The sequence below is a fragment of the Opisthocomus hoazin genome, chromosome 2 (genome assembly GCF_030867145.1).
Source record: "Opisthocomus hoazin isolate bOpiHoa1 chromosome 2, bOpiHoa1.hap1, whole genome shotgun sequence".
Lineage (NCBI taxonomy): Eukaryota > Metazoa > Chordata > Aves > Opisthocomiformes > Opisthocomidae > Opisthocomus > Opisthocomus hoazin.
In genome coordinates, this window is record NC_134415.1 from 40,852,254 (window position 1) to 40,865,307 (window position 13,054).

General features: G+C 46.1%; 1 protein-coding gene across 2 annotated transcripts in view; it reads left to right on the forward strand.

The window, feature by feature from the left end:
* Nucleotides 1-3,857: 3,857 nt before the first annotated feature.
* The window catches only part of SERTAD2 (SERTA domain containing 2), an 85,256-nt gene continuing 76,059 nt past the window's right edge, over nucleotides 3,858-13,054 (forward strand). Inside the window, exons 1-2 of one of the 2 annotated variants that reach the window (XR_012763102.1) lie at nucleotides 3,858-4,331; nucleotides 6,487-7,258. The gene's annotated coding sequence lies outside the window, so the exon portion shown is untranslated. Of the gene's footprint in view, nucleotides 4,332-6,486; nucleotides 7,259-13,054 lie in introns of those variants that run through there. The other variant, XM_075413325.1, reaches the window with a different exon arrangement.

Below are 13,054 nucleotides of genomic sequence, written 5' to 3' on the forward strand. Positions count from 1 at the left end.
GCCTTAACACCTAAAATTCATGGGCTTCAGCCAAATTGCTCCCCCTTTACAAGGGTGGGAGAGCTGCATCAAGCTCCTGGGTCCTACCCCACCTACAAGCACACTACGCACCTCGAGTGGACCCGGGTGCCTGAGCTCCTTTTACTTTGGGTTTTGTGGTTTGTTTCTTTCTCTCTAATGACTTCTGTAGCAGCAGCTGTGGAAACCTTCAGGTAAAGCGGAGCCAAAACTGAGACGCGCAACCTTCCTCTGGAGTTTTGCACCACACACAAATTCTGGAGGGCGAGCTACTGAGTTTCCAAGCCAGGGCCAACAACTACCCCTGCTGAGCTGATCCTTGTCAGGGTAGCACTGGTTTAATTGTTTTGAAGCAGTTTGGTAGAAATGGTGCAATTCCTACACCCAGTTTAACTGAAGAGTAACTTGGGCTGGTTCAGCTGAAGCAAGCATGCTCCTAAACAACCGACCCTAAGCAACCAGACTTGCAAAACCCAAAATAAACCACCTCAAACAGAAATCACCTTCGGCAGCAGGCCATGTTCTCAAACTTTTCTCTGTAACTGAAACTGAGATTTTAAAAGTAAAAGCGAACATCTTCATATAATTGCTTCCTTGCCCACACTGGCCCTGAAGAAAAACTGCTGTATATTGGGAAAGCTGCAGCACCACAACGAGATGAGATATTACTTCGGCTGCTGTTTCTGGGAGCACGCGCGCGAAGTCCCCATCATATGTTGCAGCAGCAGAGCAGGATGATTGCTTACAGACTTTCACCCTCCAGAAGCAATCGCGCCCAAATTCATGAGCTCAATTTCTGTCTCAATTGCGTTAGAATATTGCTGTCAAAGAAGACACCACTACAGAAAATCTACCCTGAAATTCCCACACCTTTCAGTTCTTTGAAGAGGGTGTGTGTATATATATATATATATGTCTTTATCTCTGTATCGGTGAATGGTAAATACCCTGCTTATTTTATTTGCCAAACTGCACAGAATCTGCTGCAAAGCCCTCTTTTGTGCAGCGTTCAGGAGTCGCTAAGCACAGATCAGTGTGTGAGCACTGCTGAATGCTGGAGAACCTTACAAGTATTTAACCTATGGCAGGAAAAAAAAAATCTTGAATTCTGTGTGTTTGCTATCAATTCAAGTATGGGGAACACTCCTAAAAATCTTTCGTTATTTTCAGTGATTAGCTGAAACAAATCCCTCATGCTAAGACAACCCTCTTATGCTTCAATGGAAACAGGTCTGTGCCATACAAAACGCATGGTCATATTCGTAAACTTTAATGCAAACAGCTAGTCACTCAGAAGGGGAGCAAAATGCAGTATGTGTGAAATAAAATACAATAAAAGAACAATAGGGTGGATTCCGTTTATTCTAATCCAAGAGCAGTTAAAGCAAGAGCATTTACAACAGCAGAGCTCAGCAGATTCCAATAGGAAAGGGAACATTAGTCAACAAATCCTCAAAGTTTTATGAACGTGCCAGTCAGGGTGGGGAAGCCTTCAGATGCTTTCAAAGCAGACTGAATAAATAGGGAAGATAGGGTAGTTATTAAACAACATTATTTTCCCAATACTATCTTAGAATTGGAAGATTTATGGCTTTATGGGGCTGATCAGCAGAGCAGTGCCACTGCCCAACGAATTCTGTGTGTAAGAAACTCCCTGGACCCTCAGCATGATGAAGAGAGTGTTGGGAGAAACCCCAAAAGCATAAAGCCAGGTACGTTTCATAATGTTTGGAGGTAAAATTATAACGTCAAAAATCACAGGTATTTTCTTAAAATTCACTGTGTGCTAGTGCTAGATGCTCAGGAAGGCACAAGACCCCACTTCTGCGCTTTCTCTCATGCAAGAAAAAGAAAAATCCCACGCAAATCTTACTAAATCTGTATGCCATCACTTTTTTTTTTTCAACTTTTTTTTTTTTTTTCCTCTGACACAGTAGCTGTACTGGTCTTATTTTCCTTCCCCTTTCATATTAGAGCAATTTCAGTAGTGTTCATCCTGGATTTCTTGCAAGACTCTATGGACTACAGGACAGCTGGCAGGGTGACGCCAAGAGACAATTCTGAAGGCCATTTTTTGGTATGTAATTTAACATTCCTGCTTCAAATGAGGAACTGTGAAATCTTTACTCCGGCTTCCTGGATCTCGATAAAACCAAGCAGGAAGTAACTGTAATTAGTCCCACTATTTCTGAAGAGAAAAACAAGCACAAATTATTGCAGGTTATAGTTTTTCAGCTCTTCAATTACTGGGGATGCCAAAATAAGAAAAAAATAAATCTGTATTTATAGTACTTTGTCCAGCATCAAGTTTTTAAAGCAAACGAAATCGTGTGTTTTTGCAGCCTGGGAAAACACCAATGTAGTCCCTTATTCTGGTAGCTCGATCTCATTACCTTACAGAAGTCTATCAGCTATTTATGTTTTTACTGCAAAAAACAGGTCTTGGTTTAAGAGTTTGTATGTAGAGACGAAGAGGTGAAACGCAGTTTGAATCTCTCCTTTCCTTCACCGGGATTAATTTTTGGTAAGGCTCCAGTATTTGTTGGAAACTCCTAGCACGCATTACTTCCTCGCTCTACCCAAAATAAATTCCTCCAATATTAATCGTTTGTGAAAGCAGCATTGCTTTTTTACACCACTTATACTGCTCCTGTCTGGCAATTCCCCCCCCCAAGCAGCACAAGAGGAATCATGCTTTGTAACCCAGCTGTCAACACTATTATTTTTTCATTCAACTGGTCAAATTTTGACATCGCACTGGAACCCGAGATGTGCTTTGTTCTCTAAAAATCTGTCAGAATGAAAGAGAAAGAAAAAAATAAAAGAGAGGAAAAGGTGGGGGAGGGAGGTGGAAACATTCAGACCCTGAGCCGTGACACCTGTCAAGCGCCAAGCACACCCCAAGGCCCCACTTCCAGACCCCGGGGTCCTTCGGGGCTGAGGGACGCCGAGGCTTTCACAACCGAGCTGCCTGCAGCCAGGCACACCCCCCCCCCCCCCGGGCGCCCGGCCAGCCCTTCCCCGCCCGCTGCCGGCTTCCCCTGGAGCAGGCCCCAGCTCCGGCCTCCTTCCTCCCGCGGGAAACGACCTTGGCTGCGCCGCGCTGCCCCGGGGCGAGCCCCTCTCCGCCCCGGACGTCTCCCAACCGCCGGCCCCGCGCCGCAGGCAGCCCCCGGGGCGAGCCCTTCCCCTCCCCGGGGTCTCAGAGGCGCCGGGCCCGCTCCCCCCGCCCCGCTGAGGTAACCCCCGCCCCGGCCGGCCCGATGCCCGCCCCCGCCGCTCGGTGAGATAACCCCGCCCGCACACCGGAGCCGGCTCGGCGCCCCCGCCCGCCGCCCTCGGGGCCGGCTGGATGCCCGCGCCGCGCCGCGCCCCACCCCGGACCGGGCCGCCCGCCCGCCGGCTCCAGTCACGCTCCCGCCCCCGCCCTCGCCCTCCGCTCCCTGCGTGACCATCTCCCGGGGAGGGGGCGGGAGAAGGCGCTTCTCCGCCCCCCCCGCACCCTTTTGATTGGGCCAGGCCGGGCCGCCCATCAACCCCATCCTCAATGCGGGTTGGTCGCGGCGGCAGGCCAGAGCGCATCTCCCGCCCCGCGGGGGTCCCTCCAGCCCTCCCCAACACTTCGCGGCAGTGTCCTCAGAAGACTCATTGGGCCGAAGGGGCCGCTCCAGTGCTGGCGGCACATCCGCGCGCCCATTGGCCGGCCGCCGCGCCAATCCGCTGGACCGCGGCGCCCCGTAGGCTGGTGGGGCTCCCGGGGGGCGGGGCGGGGCGGCTTCCCCCCCACTCCCCCCCGCGGTCCCGCCCTGTGACTAACTCCCGTGTGTGAGTCACGGCGCGGCCCGTCAGCGCCGTTAAATGCCGTTGCGGGCGGGCGGCGCTGCCTGGGCTGCCCCGGCCCCCTGCTCGCGGGCGGCCGCCTCCCCCGCCTCCTCCCCCGGTACATGGCTGGCGGGCCGTACTTGTCACGGTGTCACATCCTCCCCGCCGGCCGCGGCCCCAACTTCCCCCTCAGCTCGGCTGCCGCCGCCGCCCGGGGCCACCGCAGCGGCATGGGATAGAGCACAAGCTGCCTCAGCGCCTGGCCGCCGCCTCCGTCGCGCAGCCCGGCGCCTCGCCGCACGCTCATTTTGAAATCCATTTTCCCCCTCCGGTTTAAATTCCTCACCCGCGTGTGTCGCCCCCGGTGCCTCCTCGCCCCACCCGCGTCCCTTCTTCCCGTTGACGGCCCCCCCCCGCCCCTCCGTTTGGCCGCCCCCCGCTCCCCTCAGCGCCTTCCTCAACGGCCCTCGCCGCGGAGTCCCCCGGACCGGGTGAGTGCCGGGCACGGCCCTCCCGGGCTCGCTCCTTTCTGCCTGCCGGGGGAGAGGGGGGTGGGGGGTGGGGGGGGGGGGAAGGGGGCGGGCGGCGGGCTGGGGCAGCCCCCGGTTGTCCGGGGAGGCGGCGGGCCGGGTGCCTCCGCTGGCTGCCAACTGTTCGAAAGTTGGGGGCATTCGCCTGGCAGCGCAGCCCGGCGCCGGCCGGGGAGACGCTTTCCCCCTCGGGCTGGAAAAGAAGGGGCGCCGGGAGGGGGGTAAAAAATGGTAACACCCCGCCGTCCTTGCCAACTACGAACGCGTGTCGTGCTGCCGGTGACACGTTCGATTGTGACTTTTCTTTTATTCTTTGCCCCCCCCGGTTGAGACCGTGGTGGAGGTTGACGCGAGGGGCTACCGAAAGCCGCCCTCCGGACCGGGCCCGGGCCCCGGCCACCGTCCCTCTCAGAAAACCGGGGGAACCCACCTTTTCTTGGTTTCCAGGCGCACCGTCCTGCTCCCCGCCCCGTCGCGCGTGGGTGTTCGGGTGCTACCTGGGCTTGGCTTGGCATGGCTTGGCTTGGCACGGCAGGACAACGCCTGTGTCGTAGGGTGAAGCCGTGCTCCGCGGTGGGGGGCTTCGGCGGCTTGGGTTGGCGTTGGGAGTGCTTCATGTAGAATGGTTATGACTCTATTTTATTGCTATTGATTTTTATTCCCCCCCCCCATGTATTTTTAGAAATGTGAATGTGGCGTACGTTCATGTGTGCCGTACATTCAGAGTAGCTGAAATAAAACAGACGCATGGAAACCCCCAGCAAGTACAGCAGCGTTTCCACACGCAGGGCGTCTGAAGCCTTAGTACTTGACTGGGTTTAGTTATTAATATTAATTGCTCAGTCTTTGTAATTCATATCCTATGGAAACTAATTGCTGAATTGAAGGCTTACCAAACCTCGCAGCGCTCCAAAATCATCTTTCTCAGACATCTGAAAAATAAATCTGCTGAACTTTTGTTAAGAGGAAAGGCCAGCATCATTCTGAGCATCCTCTACGTGAAGTTTCTTTTTATTAAGGCAAGCACTCTTGTAAAAAAGAAGTAGTAAAAGTATGGCTTTTGTCAGTGACTACTTAATTGTAGTCTTAAGTATGCTCAAGATCAGTAAATTTCTAGAGGAAATGAAGTCTCTAACAAATCCTGTCTTGCTTCTGTCTATAAAGAGAAGGAGGGAAACAAAAAATCAGCCCTGAGGTTGATGCTGAATAGAAAATCAGCCCTTATCCCAAGAAGTAACTTGCCCAACGTAACCCAAAAACTTCCTAAATGTCAGTTATTTTGCCTTTATGGGTAGTCCTTGAACTGTGGTCTCTTGAATAAATATGAAGTGGGCCTGCTTCTCCTCTCCCACTAGTTTAGCACCAGTGTAACTTCATTAACTTTGACGGAGAGGATTTGCATTAATGTGAAAAGAAGCCCATGTTTTCAGAAGGGCCCCTACAGTAGTGACGTGACAAGCTCGGATTCCTCTTCTAATCAGATGCAATTACGCCACTCTTACTCACGCTGAGTGGTACTTTACTGCGCAAGTACTCCCTGCGATGCTTGTATGACTACTTGTGTACTACACTACCAATCTGGGTGAGGTAGAGTGGCGCTTATTTTTTCATAACTAATTTTTTCCCTTCCCTTGAAATAAGAATATATTGGATAACTATTTTTCTTGGGTCGTGAAGAAAACTTCTGAGGATTAAATGTAAAGCTGCTCTGTTAAGTGACCGTACCAAAAAACCTGTGTTTAAGAATTCTGTGCTACCAGTGAAACAGGCAGGTAAGTTTTCTGTGCATTTAGCTTTCCTTTGTTGCTATGGAAAGTAGGAAAAAGATTGTTGAAAAATTCATTATCTTGTTGTGATATTTCTCTATGCGTGAGGGAATCCGTACCTACACGCAGCGTTCAAGTTGGGGTTGGTTTTTTTCTTCCCTTCCTTCTCCAGAACCCCCCCAAACATTCACATTGCCTTATTTAAATGTTTGCTATTGAAATCACTGGCAGCAGGATCAGGCCCTCAGTTTTTTTTTCTTTAAAGCGGTTGATAATGGCTTGGATGTGATGTTGTAGAAAGATAGTATTATCTGATGTGTCCACAGCTCAGATCCACTGTCTTATTACAGTCTCTGAAGAACGCTCCATACTAAGCAGCCTGTGAAGAAAATACGTCTAACAAAACAGAACTGTCTTCTGCCTTCATGTTTTTATTTATAAATCTCTTGAAAGTTTGCTTGATACTCTTTCAGAACAAGACACAATTCTTTCATGTTTGTTTCATGTTTTCACTTCCTCATATGACTGTGTTCATTGCTAAGCTTTTGTGTCACTGATTGAGATGTTATTGTAATTAACATTAATTATGCAAACTAGATTGTTTTTAGAGGCTCTCCAACTCTGTATTGGTACTGTCAACTTGTTTGTTTGTTGAACAAAAATACACACATTTCACCATTCTCAGAGGAAATAGATTAACTGGTTCCAAATTAATATATGCATGGGAAACCATAGCAAGATTAAGCTATTTTAGCTCAGACAGCACACTGAATCTCGATGAAGGTGGTGAATACAGTGCGACTGGATCTGAAATATCAAGGCAGGGTAAATGGAGGGGGGCAAGAAAGGAGACTACGTACAGCCATTCGTGGAGGGTGTTTACACTGCAGAGTTCCACCATGTTCTTTCCAGATAGACTGTATTAGATTAATTGGGCCAAATTCTGCAGTCCTTAACTGAGCGAAACTCTCACTGAAGTATACTGGAGCTGTCTCCTTGGTTGTGGACTGCTGAATTTGTTCAAGAAAGGGAGGAAAAAAAGGCAGAGTTTACTTCATTAATTATTTAGGACATGTTGGATTTTAGACTCAGAAAAGATACCTTCCTGTAGTTTGGTTTAGAAGGTGTTCCAGGGTTCGTTTAAGGAAAAACATATTAAAAATATATTTGAAATATGTATTCACTTATAAAATATTCCCTATACCAATTGTAACATTTTACAATTTTTTTATCATGTTAATTATAGTGACATTCACAAAAGTCTCTGTGTCTGATTCTGAATCACCCTCTTGAAACATTTCTGAGCTGAGAAGGACTTTAGAATCTCTCCCTAGAAATTGTAATTGTTGCAATATTTATATGTTATATTGTTGTGTACTCTCAGGAAGAAAAAAAAAAAAAAATAGGGGTGGGAACTAGAGTTTAAATGAGAATTTGTTGTCACAATACCAAAGCTGGAAATGTACGCAGACTGGCAGATTGTTCCCCATCTTAAAAATTAAATCTGTCTAATTTCCCATTTAAATAAGCAAAATTTGGTTTGCAGTTTGCTTTGGGTAATGAAAGAGTGGTTTTTTTCGTTTCTACTTTCAGTGCAGTGGTCCTCTGGAAAGTTGGAAATAGCACCCTGGGGCTCAGCGAAGTGGAAGGAGTATAACTATATGGGAAGGCTCCATAGCATCAGTGAATTAGCATTAGCAGCTGAGTGAGTTTGTTAAGCTGTAGAGATGGTATTATGGAAATCAATAAAATGCTGATTTCTTTTTCTTACTGCAGATTCCATGTTCAGAGGAAAAGATGCTATTTGTTTGTCTGCCTTTCATGTAGGCTTGCCAATTCATTAGTTGATTTGGAAAGGTAGGTTTTTCAGTTCAGGCAATAAGTAGTCAGATTTTTTTTTAAAACTCTTTTAAATCTTAATTTATTAGATTGTCTTCCAGAAATCATGCTAACGTCCTGGCCTGCAAGTGGCTTCAAGTGTGTCTGCTTGTCAGCGGAGGCAAAAGTGAAGGTCACTTATTTTTCTTATGACAGGCTGGTGTGGCATTGTTTGTTGTAGCCCAGATGCTGTATGTTCCTGACATTCCTGTTTCTGCTTTAAGCTGAATTATCTCAAGTGTTTGGAGGGTTCTGAGGAGATGTACCAATATCCATAGTAAAAATAAAAGAGAAACAGTGACCTTAACTGTTTTCAGAGATATGAGTCAGGAGGGCTAATATTAATCACTGTAAGATCCATAATATGCGTTTGCCTTTATTTCTTTGTCTCAAAGCTTCTCCCGCTTTTATACCAGAAAGACAAGTAACCAGATCATTCATCACGTTCAGCACCTACAGAGAAATGACAGATCGACAGCCTTATGTTGAGCACTGTGTAACATGTATGATGCATTAAGTTCTGATGATCTGTGCAAAAAATTTTAATTGGGAAGAACAGTAAATGGGAACGGCTGTCTTCTAATCTAAGGACTTTGGTTTTTTTTTTCTTCTTCCTGATTGAAATTAAACTTAAGTTCATAATCAGTTTATTTTATTTTCAAGTATCTGTATGCTGTGACCCTTGATAAAATACTCTTGAAACATTTTATTCAAGCTAAGATACACTAAGGGCTTTGGAGGAACCTGGGAAACGGCTGCCTTAGTGGTGGGTAGCATAGCTGATGGTCATGCGGTGGACTTTATGGAACTAGGAAGGTCCGACTCGGGAGCTTCTTCAAGGCCACTGCAGCAAGCATCTGTTCTGTGACGTGAGCAGCGTACGTACAGACTTCAGATATCGTGAGGCGTGCAGAGCATGTTCTTGTATGAATAGAAACGTTTCAAAATGCCGGATTTATGATGCAGGCAACAGTAAAGGTCAGCAACTTGGAAAATTAATAATATGGTTCGTGTTGACATTTCAGAGGGAATTCTGATGGGGGCGTGGTTCCAGTGAATGTAAACTTGCCGGTCCGGCCACACAGATAAAACAGGCAGCCTTCCTCTTATCTCTTTGGTAACCCAAACCTTTTTACTGAGAAACTGGCAACATTATGTTTATATTCTTCCTATGCTTTATTGTTTCTGCTAATCTCTAATTAGACAGAGCCAGCGAGGGCCAGTGTGGTGCTTTTAGTGCTCAACTACAGCTTAGAAATGACACTCAGCTTTCTAATGATTATGAGCAGGTGAAGTCACAGGAAGGGTGGGGGAGTTGGAGTAACGTAGTCTGCAAGTAAATTCCTGATTCTCTAAAATATTTGCCTGTAGTTGTAGTGATCCACAGTACTTCATCTCTGGCATTGCCATGGGTGTCCGGTTAAGGACAGTTTCAGAACACAGAAATGAAAAAAAGCAGGGATAAAGAGATCTCAGCTGAACCTGAACGGAACTTTTTAGCTCCTACCATGTGAAAAAAGGGAGGAAGGTCCCAAGAAATAACAAGGATCAAGTCTTTAATAACTGCAAAATTACAGTAGTGATGATGACTCTGGAAAAGTAGCTTCTAGACAGAGAAGGAATTGTAGTCACTTTGCTGTCTTTTCATATGCTACTAATGTGGTTAAGGCATTTGTTCCGAGAACAAGTGCATTGAGAGCTTGGATTCTTCCTCTTTAAAGTTTAAAAGTCTATATTTGTGTATTTGCTGTGCGACAAAATAAAATACTGCTTGTTTGGTTACCCAAATTCAACATTCTCTTTAAAAAAAATACACACCCTGTTTTTTGTTGAAATGGAGTCAGATATTCCTGTGGGTGCCTTTTTCACTTTTGGTTATCTTGTTTGTTTGTTTGTTTCCTTTCTTCTAAGTATCTTTTCATCATCTGCTTTCTCTCTTTCTGTCCTACTGAATTCCTTTTCTGTCCTTGTTTTTGATTCCTTCCACTTGTTTTCAGCCAATTTTTTTTCCCATTTGTTGTTGTTCTTTCTAGTCTTAACCAGCTACCACTGTTGCTGCTTGCTTGTAGAATCACGTTAACAGCTCTGAATAATGCTGCTCTATGCAGGGTACAAATAAATAGCAACTGATCCTTCCTTAAAAAGCTTACAGTGGGAATGTAACACGTGGGGGACTGGCATCCATCTCCTGTTTTTTGGGGGCCACACTTCTTGGTTTTGCTATGGAGAGCAGTTGTGCTGCTGTCATGCAGTGCTAAGGCACATGTTGAGGTATGGGCTGCCAGTAATACCTCATGTCCTCTGCCCTTGGCAAGGAAAAGGTTCACCACCGCTGACCCATAGTCCAAAAGGAAAACGTGAAGGGAGAGCCTGTTGGAGGTGTGACAGGAGTTGGTGCATTCATCCAGAAGAAGTTAGGACCACAGCCAGGAATAATACCCAGGTGTCATCAGCTTCAGACACGTGCCCTGTGCTGTAGCAAAGCAGTTTTTTTGCTTCTTCTATGCTTTGTGGAGTTCAGTTCTATTTTTTTTTTCCTTCGGTCCTTTTGCTTTTATTTATTTGGATGTCTTCTCTGTTTTAGTCTTTTCTCATTTTTAATATGTCATGGCTTCTAGTGACCTCTCAGACTGTGTTGCAGGGGTGTTATTAAGACTTAGTGGGTTTTCCCTCATCCTGTGCTGGCATATTTGGCTGTTGCCAAAGAAATTGAGGTCAGAATCGGGGCCTCTTGAGTACGATGCACCAAAAAGTATGTATGTGTTGATGGTACCAAAATACTCCTAAAAAAACCCCCAACAAACCAAAACCAAACACACACACACCAAGATTTGTGAAGTTAAAAAAGCTAGTATTTGGTTTGTGATGCAGTGTGAGAACTAAGCTACAAAATGAGATAGGTTTTCTGTGGTAATGTAAAGGTAAAAGGTGCAGCCTTTTCAAGAGAACCTTTAAACCATTAAACCTTTTTAAGGAACACACCAATACTTTGCTGAACCTGCTAATTTGAAGGTGTTGGAAGGTAAGTGGCCCTCCTTGCTGTGAAAGGGAACCTATCTAATAGCAAAATTCCTAAACAGAGCTGAAGTCTCTAGGCATGGTGGTGGTGATGGTCGTTGTCTGGTATCAAGAGCTACAGTGAAAGAGGTAGAAGTCAGAAACGCAGTGGGAAACAGCCCAGCAACAGGGCATCCTTCCAGCATTCAGCCAATGCAAGGAGGCTGTTTTAAGTGCTGTTTGATTTGGGATATTTTTAGTTTATTTCACGATTTCAGATATTTCAGACTGGCAAATTTTTGTGACATTCCTACCTTGGGAAGTCCAAAAAGGGGGGGGGGGGGGGGGGATCCTCAGGTATAGTCTTCCCCTCTCCCCCCCTGCCGTGTTCAAAATGAGATAGTCTTCACTTGTTCAGAGTAAAAGCTGTGATAATCCATTGCCTGAATGTGCTGGTAGCATAATTTGATTGTGGTGGTTGGACAGCTATCGTGTCACTCCTATAAAACAACAGTGTTTGAAATGTTATAATCCAAGAAATCCAGAGTTAAAGTGCTTACAGCAGTGATTAATTGCATGCTAGTGAGTATTTCTGTATCTTACTGATATGTGTCCCTCACTGGCCAAGAGACTTGCAGATAAGTTCTTAACATATTATTAGTGCTCTGTGTTTAAATTGCTTGTTGGTGTGGTTTTTTTATTCTCCTTCCCTAATGTGGGGTTAAGACCTCCTTATTGTCTTTATGGGAAAGCCACAGATCCAGATTCCTTCAGGATCTGTTGCAGCATGAGTGAGCAAACTGTGTACGGGTTCTTTCAAGTGCTAAAAAAGTAGCCTGTGCTACTTACCCAAGAAAAGTTAAAAATTGTTTTTATCTCTGGGGCTTTTCTGGGTTTGGTTTGGTTTTTTCCTTTCCCTTTCTTCCCCACCTGCACTCTGATTCTAGAGGAGCTGGAGCAATTACCCAGCCTATCTTGCATCTTTCCATTCAGGACAGGGTAGGGTGGGAAAGAAGGTCTGCATTGGACTGCAGATGTTCTCTCTAGCCCCTTTGCCACCCCCAAGTCACATTTCTTCAACCTGCAAAACAGCAGAGGAAAAAATCCCACTTGAACACTTTCCCCTGGCTGTAATGAGAGATTAAGGAAAAATCCTTCTTTTACAAAGAGGAAGTAGCATAGGTGAATGTTTCTAGCACCCTTTAGGGAAGAGTCAGCACCACAGGAGTGCTGTTAAGAAAGGTTGCCAAATCCTCCCAGACTCTGGGATGCTTGTGGAAGGCTCCTTATGAAATGAAGAAGCTATATAGCCAGTGTATGCATGTGCATTTCCAAAGGTTATGCTGGATTTCTGCTGTGCCATAAAACTGATTAGAATAATTTGTAATAAAAAGTGGGGCATGGATTTCAGAAATAGATAATGTGATGGGGGAAGGAGGGAAGCGGGTGGCAGGGAAGCTGAATCTGAAGGTTTTCCTGGTCAGTGGATGTACCCCGAAGTGTAGATTTTCTACCACTATCTGTGGGAAGAAACTACCACCCTCGCTTTTGTTGTCAGAGATGACTGCTGTATGCTTGGCTTTATATATATCTACATATTGCGTGCTTATGCATTGCTGTTTGTTTATTTGCTTGCAGTAGGGCTTAGGATATTCCAGGTACTTTCCAGATGCTTATGGATAATCTCTGCTCCGAGGACTTCACAAACCTGAGACAGGGCAGAGGATAGTAAATAGGTGGGAATTTACAGGTTAGTACTGAGAAACAGAATGGGATTCAAAGGAGGTGGGGCTCTTGCGAGGAGTGCAAGTGTGTGGCGAAGGTGTTGTGCAGGTGAGGTGGGGAGGAGGATATGTGCAGTGGCCTCATGAAAGAAACGGGCACCATGCAGACAAGTGCTCTGACTGCCCAGCCTGCTGTCTGTTCTGCGTTTATCAGCCATCTAGGCTTAGTAAATGTGTGCATTTTGGTCCCTGGTGTGTCTGGAAAGAAAAGAGATCCTTTGCTTTGCTTCTGCATTACAAGTCAGTCCCTGGTCAGTTT